Below are 14,575 nucleotides of genomic sequence, written 5' to 3'. Positions count from 1 at the left end.
TGTACCTAATGCTGCCTCCTATTACTATTTTACTACGAATTCCTTCTTCACTCTGATGTCTGTTTCAGATCACCATAACCTCTATCGCTCCCTTCTTCTTGTTTAAAATGCGAGATCATATTCAGTGCTCCCGTCCCCAATCTCAATTGATGCTAATATAGAAAGCAACCTTGACATAGTCCAATCATTGTATTTGAGACTGCCAGTCACGCAATGATGAAACTTAATCATATCAGTTGAGTGTGCAACCCGTCCTCTGCAACGTTAGAGCTTCTCTCGAGCGTGAGTACCGTACATGTACACAATTTTGAAATATAATGAAAGCTCTTTTAATTTGTAGAGATGAATTGTATCAAAAATTTGCATTTTTAGTTTTGTACTGTATATAGGGAGGATATGATTTCCTCCTTAAATGTGTAAAAATGGTTTTATTTAGGCTATAATTCACTTTTTCAATTTTATTCTATTTTTTAGATTATTTGGGGTCACAGGTATAAAACATTTAAAATAATTTGTTCACCCCCATTATCTAAAGGGCAATTTGACTAATACTTACTCAGCATCACAAGAGTGCCATTATATAGTACTGTAAAAGAGTACTCTTTTTCACAATATGAAGAAAATAGTGGAAAACAAAGTCGCAATTAAGAATGTAGTGGTGGTGATTAATCTTTTAAGGGGTAAATATTAAAACCGCCCAAAATGGCTCCGTGCTTAAGAAGCGTAATAATGTTGATACAGTTATTACAATAGTTTAAAGGAGTCTGTATCTCAGATCCGTCGAATTAACGACCAATTTCAATGTTGCCTGTTTTATACAAAATGTTGGTGAAATGTAAAAAGACATACTATATAGATATAACTATTTAGGGAAAAATAATATTTTATATGAGCGTCAGTATGGTTTTCGGAAATTATCCATGTCAGTATGTGCTAACGTTGATAATTTTATTAAGTCGAAGACGTCCTGGGCAGACATAAAAATTTTATCGGAAAATTCAATGGTACTGTTTATATTCTAAATAATGTTAACAATCAAATGCGTAACAATCTTTACATCTATATATATAACTAGCTGATGTACCCGTGCTTCGCTACGGGATTCTCAGAAAGACTGACTTTGTGGTTTTGCTAACCTAAAATCAACATAGGTCATTACAAAAACGTAAGTATGAATGTAGCGATTAAAAGCAATGCTATCATATAAAATACTCGATCAAATGGAAAGCCGCACGTTTTATCACTTTTAACGAACAGTGCTGCGGTTAGATTGCGGTGCCAATCTAATAGTCCAAAGTTACAGAGCTGGGATGACCAGGCCGCAGATTGCCATGAACACTCATCTGCCATTATTCCGCTAAATATGCACACTGTTCATTCCAATCAGTGCCTCAGAGTAGGGATTGAATAGCCCGAATGCTATGATGATCCACTGTGTTACGTACCAGTAGTATCAGAAAATTTATAAACCAGGGAAATGCCATGCTAAAGAAGAAAGTTATCTAACTCCCCAGCTACTTCCCATCAATATTCAGACAGGCTGTTACACTCTGTAAGACTGGGCGATTTGACCGTGTGGTTAGCGGTGCGCAGCTGTGAGCTTGCATCCGAGAGATAGTAGATTCGAACCCCGTTTTCGGCAGCGCTGATTATGGTATTCCGTGGTTTCCCACTTTCACACCAGTCAAATACTGGCCTGTACCTTAAATAAGGCCTAAGGCACTCCTAGCCCTTTCCTATCCCATCGTCGCCATAAAACCTATCTATGTCGGTGCGACGTAAATCAAATAAAAATACTCTGTACGCAGCAGTAATCCTATCTACCGGAGATGAGGGGCAACAGAAGACACAAAGCACATCACGACAAACAATGGTCAATGTAATGTTATTGTTGATCAATGTTATGAGCTTTCTATATTGTAGGCCTTCACATTTAGTTTTCTTTCGACTCTGTGATTTGTAAAATATTTTATACCATAAACTGTAGTTTCTTATTCTCCGACTTTACATACCGATTTTCATTAAATACTGTTTACCCATTTTCTCGTTACTCGGCGCTGATATGGACTTAGTAACAAAAATCCAAATTCATGAATATCTTTGTGATCATAGCCAGTACGGTAACAATGTATACGACATGAATAATAGGAAATTTAATACTATATAACCTTAGTTATGTAGCATTCATCGATTACACCTCTAATAAGAAATATTTGAGAATTACATTTTAGGCCTTCCCCTAAACTACCATTTCACTCAGCGTGAATAAAATAATTTACAGCCTAGACTATAGCGACTTATTTCCTAACTTTGCATACCGATTTTCATCAAGATAGGACTACTAATAACAACAATATTTGAGAATTAAATTTTAGGCCTTCCCTAAACTACCATTTTCTCAGCGTGAATACAATTATTGATAGCCTAGATTGTAGCAACTTATTCTCCGACTTTGCATACCCATTTTCTTTAAAATACGACCACTAATAACATAAATAGTTGAGAATTCAATTTTAGGCCTTCCCCTAAACTACCATTTCACTCAGCGTGAGTAAAATGATTTATAGCCTAGATTGTAGAGGCTCATCCCCCGACTTCACATACCGATTTTCATTAGACCACTAATAACATAAATAGTTGAGAATTCAATTTTAGGCCTTCCCCTAAACTACCATTTCACTCAGCATGAGTAAAATGTTTTATAGCCTAGATTGTAGAGGCTCATCCCCCGACTTCACATACCGATTTTCATTCAATTCTCTTCAACCGTTTTCTCGTGATGCGTGTACATACATACAGACAGACAGACAGACAGACAGACAGAAATTACGGAAAAGTAAAAAGTGCATTTTCTTGTTACTATGGAATGACCGATACAGAAATACCATTATTTTCAAATTCTGAGCAATGTACAGACAAAACTCTTATTTTATATATATATAGATATAGATAGATAATAGTTTTGTCTGTACATTGCTCAGAATTTAAGAAATAATGGTATTTCTATATCGGTCGTGTCCACAGTAACAAGGAAATGCACCTTTTAACTTTCCGTCATTCCTCTCTGTCTGTCTGTCTGTCTGTCTGTCTGTCTGTCTGTCTGTCTGTCTGTCTGTCTGTCTGTCTGTCTGTCTGTCTGTCTGTCTGTCTGTCTGTCTGTCTGTACGTGCATGACGAGAAAATGGCTGAAGACAGTTTAATGAAAATCGGTATCTAAAGTCGGGGAATGATGCCCTACAATCTAGGCTATAAATAATTGTATTCTCAAATAGTTATGTTATTAATAGTCCTATCGATACATACTACTTAACTAATGTTTTGTAGAACTAAATGTTTAATGAAAATCGATATGTACTGCTTCGAAGCAGTGTTGTGTACACAGTAACTTGTAGAGTTGGTTAGTGTGTGTGTGCTTCGAAATACTGAGCCGGCGCAATCCGCTGTCTCGATGCCCCGACACATCAACACTTCGCTGTTTCGAAGCAGTGAGATTGCTTCGTGCGTCGTGTCGCGTGAACAGGAACAACAGTTGTTCCGTAAGTGCCAGCTACATCGAGGCTTCGAAATGGTGACGGTGCTTTACCTTCTCGCCTCAACAGAAACACACCGCGTGACACTGCCCTGAAGATGAGCCGGCAGTCGTTAATAGACGCTTTATATTCTCAGCCGCAATTAAGGTTACTAAAAGAACAATGTACTCCGCAATGTAAGGTCTTACTTTTGCACAGAAAAGGGACATTGGTTTCAAATCAGGGTTGTACTATAACAAAGAGACGCTCCCGTTTGTCAAGTACAAAATGTTCGACAAATTTGTTTTTAAACTTTAATTTGCCTCCGTGGCTCAGGCGACAGCATGTCGGCCTCTCATCGCTGGGTTCCGTGGTTCAAATCCCGGTTACTCCATGTGAGATTTGTGCCAGACAAAGCGGAGGTGGGACAGGTTTTTCTCCGGGTACTCCGGTTTTCCCTGTCATTTTTCATTCCAGCAACACTCTCCACTATAATTTCATCTGTTAGTCATTAATCATTGCCCCAGAGGAGTGCGACAGGCTTCCGCAGCCGGCACAATTCATATCCTCGCCGTAAGTTGAGGGCTTCATTCATTCCATCCCTGACCCGGTCACTGACTGGAAACAGGTTGTAGGTTTTCATTTTTCATTTTCAATTTGAAGTAGATTTTTAAACCGTATTAGGTCAAGTTGTTGTTCTTCTTCTTCTTCTTAATCTTTTTACCCTCCAGGGTTGGTTTACCCCTCGGACTCAGCGAGGAATCCCACCTCTACCGCCTCAAGGGCAGTGTCTTGGAGCGTGAGAATCTGAGTCGGGGGATACAACTGGAGAGAATGACCAGTACCACGCCCAGGCGGCCTTACCTGCTATGCTGAACAGGGGCCTTGTGCGGGGATGGGAAGATTGGAAGGGATGGACAAGGAAGAGGGAAGGAAGTGGCCGTGGCCTTAAGTTAGGTACCATCCCGGCATTTGCCTGGAGCAGAAGTGGGAAACCACAGAAAACCACTTCCAGGATAGCTGAGGAGGGAATCAAACCCCCCTTTACTCAGTTGACCCGAGGCTGAGTGGACCCCGTTCCAGCCCTCGTACCACTTTTCAAATTTCGTGGCAGAGCCGGGAATCGAACCCGGGCCTCCCGGGGTGTCAGCTAATCACACTAATAACTACACCACAGAGGCGGACAGGTCAAGTTGTTTCTTTATGGATAATACCAACCTTGGGCTCTTATTGGATTTAATTTCTCATTTTACAATCATTCAAATTAGTTAATTTAGTTCATTGACTATCTTACTATGCTTTCGTATGTAATTTAGGTTGTTTGTTAATGTACGTAAAATTCCAATTTCCGACTCTTCTTGGATTTCGTTACTCATTTTATAATTATTGGAGTTAGTTCATTTACTTAGACTGATATTTCACTACGCTTTTGAAACTGGAGTAGGTTAAGTTTGTTATTGTACACAGGATACCTATTTTGAAGTCTTCTTAAATTTCATTAATCATCTTATAATTATTCAAATTAGTTACTGCTTTAGTATGCTTTAAACTGTAAAAGTGAACCCAGTTTAGTATCATTTTAAGAGTATAGTGAAGAAGTAAACGCATAATATTACTATATACTAGTACTATCATACTGTACATCATCTATTTATCATACTGTATTTTGGACACTTGCTCATAAATATTTCATGAACCTCATATTTTGTCGTTATAAGAACGTCAAACAGTTTATTCCATGAACTGAACTTAGGTATGAAGGGTGGTTCATGTTTCACTACGCCTCGCGAAACACTGCTTTCCTTGTAGTCCGTGGCAGAAGTAGAGATGGGTGAAGTGACACTGCTGACTGTCTCGAAACGTTCGATACGGCACAGCGAATTGCTTCGAAGCAGTGTGTCGGTGCACGGCACATTTCCGTCTCGGAGTGCAAGATAAGCGTTATCTGGCCAGTGTCGCGCGATGGCGTGATGAAGCAGTATGTCGACACACGGCGCACTTCCGCCTCTGACTGCAAGAGATACAGTGTTCCTATACGCAGTACCTGGACAGTGTCTCGCGACGGCGTGGTGAAGCAGTGTGTCGACACACGGCACACTTCAGCCTCTGACTCAAGAGAAACAGTGTTCCTATACGCAGTACCTGGACAGTGTCACGCGATGGCGTGGTGAAGCAGTGTGTCGACACACGGCACACTTCCGCCTCTGACTCAAGAGAAACAGTGTTCCTATACGCAATACCTGGACAGTATCCCGCGATGGCGTGGTGAAGCAGTGTGTCGACACACGGCACACTTCCGCCTCTGACTCAAGAGAAACAGTGTTCCTATACGCAGTACCTGGACAGTGTCTCGCGATCGCGTGGTGAAGCAGTGTGTCGACACACGGCACACTTCCGTCTCTGACTCAAGAGAAATAGTGTTCCTATACGCAGTACCTGGACAGTGTCCCGCGATGGCGTGGTGAAGCAGTGTGTCGACACACGGCACACTTCCGCCTCTGACTCAAGAGAAATAGTGTTCCTATACGCAGTACCTGGACAGTGTCCCGCGATGGCGTGGTGAAGCAGTGTGTCGACACACGGCACACTTCCGCCTATGACTGCAAGAGATACAGTGTTTCTACACGCAGTACCTGGACAGTGTCTCGCGATGACGTGGTGAAGCAGTGTGCCGACACACGGCGCACTTCCGTCTCTCATGCAAGAGATACAGTGTTCCTATATGCAGTACCTGGACAGTGTCTCGCGATGGCGTGGTGAAGCAGTGTGCCGACACACGGCACACTTCCGCCTCATACTCAAGAGAAATAGTGTTCCTATACGCAGTACCTGGACAGTGTCCCGCGATGGCGTGGTGAAGCAGTGTGTCGACACACGGGGCACTTCCGCCTCTGACTCAAGAGAAACAGTGTTCCTATACGCAGTACCTGGACAGTATCCCGCGATGGCGTGGTGAAGCAGTGTGTCGACACACGGGGCACTTCCGCCTCTGACTCAAGAGAAACAGTGTTCCTATACGCAGTACCTGGACAGTGTCCCGCGATGGCGTGGTGAAGCAGTGTGTCGACACACGGGGCACTTCCGCCTCTGACTCAAGAGAAACAGTGTTCCTATACGCAGTACCTGGACAGTGTCCCGCGATGGCGTGGTGAAGCAGTGTGTCGACACACGGCACACTTCCGCCTCTGACTCAAGAGAAACAGTGTTCCTATACGCAGTACCTGGACAGTGTCCCGCGATGGCGTGGTGAAGCAGTGTGTCGACACACGGCACACTTCCACCTCTGACTCAAGAGAAACAGTGTTCCTATACGCAGTACCTGGCAGTGTCTCGCGATGGCGTGGTGAAGCAGTTACGAAAGCATAGATAGTTAAGAAACTAAGAAAACTAATTTGAATGGCTATAAAATGAGTAGTATTAAATGTAAGAAGCTTCCAAGATCGGTTATTATATGTACAATAATAGTCTTGGTCAAATCCACTTTAAAAATATACTTCAAATTGAAGTTAAAAGCATATTTTTCTAAACCTCTGCACTGAACAAATGGGAGCGTCTTTCTATTATAGCATGGCCCTGCTTTGAGAACAATAATATCCTTTTTCTGTGTAAAAACAAATACGAGTACCTTACGTTGCGGAATTCATTACTCTTTTAGTCATTTCACACGCGGTTCGGAATATGGAGTATCTATAACGAGTGTTGGCTCATCTTCACGTGAAATGTTTCTATTGAGTCGAGAGAATAAGCGAAGCACCGTCACTGTGTCGAAGCATCGATGTAGCTGACGTGTGCGGAACGACTGTTCTTTTCCGTGACACGACACATGAAGCGATCTCACTGCTTCGAAACGGTGAAGCGTTGTTGTGCCGAGGCATCGAGACAAGTGATTGCGCTGCTTCAGTGTTTCGAAGCCTGCACACACTAACCAACTCTAGTCCGATTCTGTGAACAATGAAACAACGCCAAAAGGAAGGGAAGGGCCGCTAAGTGCCTAATACCGTCAGGGTCGTAATAAAATGAACCAAGGGATGTTGGATAGGAAAGATGAATTTGAGGAGAATAGCACAAGTAAGTGGAAGCAATACCAAACTCAGCTAACTTGAGAGCACCTGGAGCCATCTTCACACACTCCTCGCAACGATCGCTGATCACACCACACACCACACGTCTCTAAGGTGGATTTCTCCGTACTCAACACAACATCTTCTACTTTTTGATCGGCTGGGAGACGCCACACCTTTACTTCGGCACCCAGCCGCGTAAAAAAGCATATCGGCTGACACCACGTAGGTAGTCGGCCTTCCCATCACCATCATGCCAAATTGCATTCTACACGATGTCGAGCTCACCTACTCTGATGAAGAACTTCTCCAATTCTTCCGCAATAACTGCTTCCCGATTACCAACGCACCTCGGGTACAGGACAATTGTCTTCCCACTCGTCGGATCCTTGTTCAAGTTTCAACAGAAGATGCCGTACAACTGCTCCAAGACGGTGTGTACCTCGACCTCACCACGCATCGTGTGGAACGTTGCCCTTCATATTTTGACGACGCCTTTGAGAATCTCGCCACACCCATACTACCCCCAAGGACTCCCGCCTCCCCTGACATCGCTCTCTTCCTACGACCCCCCTGTCACCACCACCGCCACTTCTACCATCACCACTACCACCAACACTTCTGTCCACGCTTCCTCTAATGTTACTCCAACTACTACCGTTACGTCCCATTCCTCCCCCCTTATGACGTTTCCTCTTCCTATCCCACCCTCCCTTACTCAACAACATGCAACAAACCAGCCGTCTTCTGAGGAAAATGCCACCGTTCAAGATACAGCGTGCCCACCGACTCCACCATCACCGCCGACAGACCAGCATACCATCTACAGCTGTGTTGTATGCGGCGTGGATCCGAATATCCCAACTGACGTCATCGTCCACGAACTTCGCCTCGCACGGATCCATGTGCGGAGAGCATTCAGGACCCACAACGCCGATGGACCCACATATCTCGTGCGCCTCCAAATCCCGACGTCTGCAGACAGTCAACGCTTCATCGCTCATGGAATCCATGTCTACGGCCGCCACCATCGAGTAGAACCCTCCCGCTCACCTCCCCAGCCTTTGCCCCGACCTACATCACCGCGTCGGCGTCCCTGGCCTGCCCCTCCTCCCCCACACTTACTCCCAATATGCGGTTTCATCCACCCCCACCCACTTACTCTCCCCCACTTCTGCCTCCATCAGACATTCTTCGCCTACAGCTCACATCCCTTATAAACTTCTCCTCCTTCTATCACAACTTTGCACTTCACCTTTTCACTACCCACCCCCGTACTCTCCTCTGAATTTTCAATCCTTGCACACATCCCCTTAAATAATATCCACGCACACCTCCTCATTCCTTACTTCGAATTACCCTCCTCCTCACACTATCGCTCCTTCCCCAACCAGTCGAAACTCCTGGCCAGAGTGAAGGCGTAAACTACTGGGTGGCCCACCCCTTCCCTTTTTCTGCTATATTTACGCACTCAAGAGCGCGACCATCCGTCACGTATTTCCTGCTGCGCTGTGAGCTAAAAGGAAATATTGGATCTCAACACTGTACTAAGGCTTGGTGTCTGTCCACCAAGACTGCATGACGGAAATACCATCTCATTCACGCCGTCTAGGTAAACACGGCCAATATATCAGCTTGCAATGCGATATCATCTTTCTTCGGCTACACGGAAACTCACGTATAATCGTATTCCTTCCTCGCATGCTTCGACAATTTACACACATCAGACTCATTGGTCTGGAATCAATTCCGTCAATTCTGATAATTAATATTCTCTCAGAAGACAATAGCAGGTACATATCCACTGCACATCATTCTTTCAATTATCAGGCATGCAATCGGCCTGCATAATCACTTTATAACTCCGCATGCATCATAACCTCTTATATCTCTTACAATTCTCATCAGCCTTTTACATTACGAGACCGGGTTCAATTCCCGTACAAATCATTGGGCAAACAGTTTCCAACCTAAATTCGAAGATCCTATTCTTTCAACGTTGTTATGCAGCTCCTTACGTACAGCTTCTGAAATACCATGCGTCATGCAATTTAACTGTTACTAACTCTCTAAATGACCAAAATAAAATTGAGTTTACTCTCAACGTAGCAAGTGTTTAACTTGGAAAATGGATGAATTTGTCAATCTAATCCTCCTAGCACTAATATACAAGGAACAATAGGAATAATACTAAGCTAAATTATCATGCATAAATTAACAACAAATAATCCGAACAACTCCCTCATTATCCCATCTAACTAGCCATAAATAAAAATAAAAATATAGAGAACATGCATAATTTCTCTCTCATCCGTATATATAACAATACAAAGGAGAAATAAGCACATGCCGTCAGGCTTACCTTACGTTAAAGAAAATCTCTACACTAAACTGCACTAGTATTTTAACATAACCCATATAACATTCCATAATTAAAACATGCACCTTATCTTGGACGACTCTCCGGACACATGGCAGCGGCTCACATCTCTGCTTCGTTAGGTAGTTACTCCATGTTGATCACTGCTTTAGCACATAGAAATACTCTTCCTTCTTCCATGAGCGATGCCATCTTCTTGCTGAAAGTTATTGAACACTGCAACACAGAAGGCTTTGGATGAATATCTCTTCACCGCTCAATTCTGCACGTGCCGAACAACCCTTTGTTGACTATAAACTCAGCCAACACACTGACACACAAATACACTTGAAATTTAGCACTTTAGGGTATATGTACACAGTTATAGAGAGCGGTTCGCGGTACGAATCGAGAGTTCCTCGCTGCGACCGACATGAAAATATGAGACAACGGAACGTCTCTCCTTCACTTTCTAAACTGCGGCTAATTATCACCGTCTATTTATTGGTAGTGAACTTTGCGATAATATGATCTGCAATTAACTCTGCACCAGTTACTTTATTCAACTGCACGACTGAAACACTGTTTATTGGTCTTAAAACCATACTCTGTTATTAATATAATCACGTGGCAAATTTCACGTACAATTCTCGGAGCACACCGAACAACGTTCACATCACGTCAGCTTTCGCGATCAGAGTGACGCTCTCCAGAGCTTGAGGTGCTAAGGAAGCGTGGCTAACGCCGTTTTAGCTATGGGGTTCCCGCATGTCTAGACAAACCACCAATCAGAGTGCTTGCCATTTATAATGATCCAATATTAATTATAACATACCAATAAAACACAGTTCAAATAATATCAAATCTCTTCCTATAATTTTAATATCGTACTCCTGATCATATTTCACTTGTAGACCTGTGGAAATCCGTCAAATAACAGAATTGATTTCAAGCAACTGTCCATGTTGGTCAACCTGGGATTATGACTTCGCGCGATGTAGACTCCATATTTGCCACTTCCACGCGTTCTCATTGGCTGAATATATCTCATGGCCAGCATCTTGTACACATGCCAAGATGTGCCAACTCCTAGTGACGCTAAGCCTTTCTCACGGTCCCGAGGAAGTATTGGGCAATATCCAGCGACTTGATGTCTCCATGGACTTCCGGTCTCAGCTATCCTGCGATTCATTACTTTACCATATATGACTGAAATTTATATCACTAAAATTTACATATTATGTCAAATAATGATCTGAGTCTCTCTTATGGGCCGGCAGGATACGGCTCAGTACTGTTGTTGCTTACAGAGCAAAACAAAAATATAGGTTAGGATTAAACATGAGTGAGGAAAATCCAAGTACATCACAGGAACCACCTAGAACTCCTACAGGGAAATAACCATCAAGGGCTATACACAACGAGGAAATAAAAATAATAGTTCAAGTTGCAGAGTGCTGTGCTATGGAGAAAAAAATAAACAGCTGCTCTTCCACCTCAGTAAGTCTATTCAACGATGAATACTGGAGGCACGGCGGTGTCATGGAAGTAGCCATGGACTAGGTTGTAATTAATAGTAGGTACTGCAGATAGCAGTGACGATTGTGAAAGTAATTGTGGAAGTGATATTTCAGAGAATACATGCTAAGATAATAAAGGTTTAAAAATTACAATTTGCTTTACGACCTTAGATAGGTCTCTCAGCGACGATGGGATAGGAACGGCCTAGGAGTGGGAAGAAAGCAGCCGTGGCCTTAATTAAGGTACAGCCCCAGCATTTACCTGGTGTGAAAATGAGACACCACATAAAACCATCTTCAGGGCTGCCGACAACTCACTATCTCCCGGATGCAAGCTCACAGCTGCGCGGCCCTAACCGCATGACCAACTCGGCCGGTTTTAAGAAAATTCATATAGATCGATCATACTATCGATTAAATTCAGATTTCATTTCCATTCGGTTGGCGGTATTACCGGAATCAGGAGAGCTCCCTCCTTACTCCTTACTCCTCACCCCCGTAAAACCAGGTATCACTAAAAGTTGCGCGTACTGTAATAAAATGTGTGATGGAAGTGCAACCTAGCAACTGTACAGGCTGCGACATTAAGTATGGATGGACGGCCAGACGATGAAATGAAATGGCGTATGGCTTTTAGTGCCGGGAGTGGTGGTGGTGGTGGTGATTATTGTTTTAAGAGAAAGTACAACTAGGCAACCATCCTCTATATAACACTAGTCAGAGAGAAAATAATGGAAGGGGTCCGACACTTCAAAAAATGAAGATATCGGCCAAAGAAAGGCAAGGGCCACGAAGGGCGTGAAAATGAAAGACTCCCTAGCCCTCACAAACCTAATAGCGTCGGGGTCGGAAAAGAACAAGAGTTGACCAAGGAAGGTCGGATAGGATAGATGAAAGTGAGGAGCCTGGCACAAGTAAGTGGAAGCAATGCCAGGACTCAATTGAGGGCCCGATGGTCGCCAGCCCACGCTCCAATGTTCAGAGCCCCTTTTAGTCGCCTCTTACGACAGGCAGGAGATTCCGTGGGTGATATTCTACTGCCCCCACCCACAGGGGGGATGCCGGGAGTGTTCGAGGACAAGTTCAGCTCGCCAGTTGCAGGTCTTTTGATTTGACTCCCGTAGGCGACCTGCGCGTCGTGATGAGGATGAAATGATGATGAAGACGACATATACACCCAGCCCCAGTGTCAGAGGAATGAACCAATTATGGTTAAAATTCCAGACCCTGCCGGGAATCGAACCCAGGATCCCTGGGACCAAAGGCCAGATGATGTTACCTTAGCAACCATGCAGGCTATGTCATATGACTGGCGGCCATCTGAAGTTAGCAACCGTTGATGTATGGGCATGACCGAGAGACATATTTATATAAATAAAGTTGTAGGGGGTCCGTTGTCTGTAATTTCGTTTGTATTGCCAATTTCTCAGATATTTATCCGGTTTAGGTCAACTTGAAACCGTATCAGTGGATTTTAGCTTTCGTGTCTGCTTGTCATAAGGAAAATTGTTGGTCCAGTAAAAACTGAAGACGGATACAGACTGAAGTCCCGTAGAGCAACAGAGAAACTGTCCAAACCTGACAGCAGATATTAGAAAACGAAGATTGACATTTTATGGACACGTTCAAAGACTCCCAGCAACAAGGTTTACACAGAAGTCCATGACGTAGAGCAGAAAATCGAAGAGTCTAGAATGGAAAGTCAAAAATACCTTGCAGAAATCCCAGATAAATATAGCAGAAATATTAGAAGAAATATGTTCCGTAAAAATGTAAACAGTTGGGTAGTACAGTCAGAGGATGAAGTTCCAAAGAGACCAAGAACCAAGGGGAATGAAAAACGGAAGAGAGCCCACGGATAATAATAATAATAATAATAATAATAATAATAATAATAATAATAATAAGGTAAAATAAAGTAAAAAACAATTGGCTGGTCGAAGTTGGAAACGATCTTCAGGAAAAAGGCATCACAGATGACGTTGTGTTAGACAGGTCTAATTTCAGAAAATTAGTCTACAATCGCTGCTTTAAACATCATCCAAGCACTACCACCAACAAAACCTGATCAGAAGGTTGCACGATAAGCCACAGCGAGAAGCTGAAGAGATTTTGTGAGAAGAAAAAGACAACGGCATTATTGTTGGCTACTAAATGCATGATTCGAAGCAGTTTATTGATTCATTCAAGTGTCTGAGTGAATCGATTCACAGGAACGGTGAGTTCACGGCACACGATTCAGCTACTCCAAGCGGACAGTGCTGAGTGGCGCACTCACTAGACGTTGGCGGGGAGCCGAGCTTCCGCTGCAGCGAGAAATACAGTGAGCCATGGCACACCGAAAGAATCGTTAACGAGCACGGCTCAGTGAGACACAAGATACACACGGCTCCTATTGGCACACTGGACACTGGCAGAGAGCCGACCTTCCGCTGCAGCGAGACATACAGTGAGCCATGGCATACCGAAAGAATCGTAAACGAGCACGGATCAGTGAGACACAAGATACACACGTCTCCTATTGGCACACTGGACACTGGCAGAGAGCCGATCTTCCGCTGCAGCGAGACATACAGTGAGCCATAGCACACCGAAAGAATCGTTAACGAGCACGGCTCAGTGAGACACAAGATACACACGGCTCCTATCGGCACACTGGACACTGGCGGAGAGCCGAGCTTCCGCTGCAGCGAGACATACTGTGAGCCATGGCACACAGAAAGAATCGTGAACGAGCACGGCTCAGTGAGACACAAGATACACACGGCTCCTATCGGCACACTGGACACTGGCGGAGGGCCGAGCTTCCGCTGCAGCGAGACATACAGTGAGCCATGGCACACCGAAAGAATTGTGAACGAGCACGGCTCAGTGAGACACAAGATACACACAGTTCCTATCGGCACACTGGACACTGGGGGAGAGTCCAGCTTCCGCTGCAGCGAGACATACAGTGAGCCATGGCACGCCGAAAGAATCGTACGCAGTCGCGGATCAGTGAGACACACACGGTTCATTATCGGTACACTGGACATTGGCGGGGAGCCGAACTTCCTCTGAAGCAATACATACAGAGCCAAGGTTACACTGAAAGAATCGCATGCTACAATGGAGTCTCGAGCTCAG

The 14,575-nt window shown here is 44.0% G+C and overlaps 1 protein-coding gene across 1 annotated transcript in view; it reads left to right on the top strand.

Moving 5' to 3' along the window:
- Nucleotides 1–217: 217 nt before the first annotated feature.
- Nucleotides 218–14,575, top strand: part of LOC136876470 (cytochrome P450 6k1) — a 91,786-nt gene continuing 77,428 nt past the window's right edge. The window contains exon 1 of the mRNA XM_067150457.2: nt 218–282. The gene's annotated coding sequence lies outside the window, so the exon portion shown is untranslated. The remainder of the gene's footprint in view (nt 283–14,575) is intronic.

The sequence above is a fragment of the Anabrus simplex genome, chromosome 6, assembly GCF_040414725.1.
Source record: "Anabrus simplex isolate iqAnaSimp1 chromosome 6, ASM4041472v1, whole genome shotgun sequence".
In the NCBI taxonomy this organism is placed as follows: Eukaryota; Metazoa; Arthropoda; class Insecta; order Orthoptera; family Tettigoniidae; genus Anabrus; species Anabrus simplex.
This window is presented reverse-complemented; position numbering and strand designations above follow the sequence as displayed.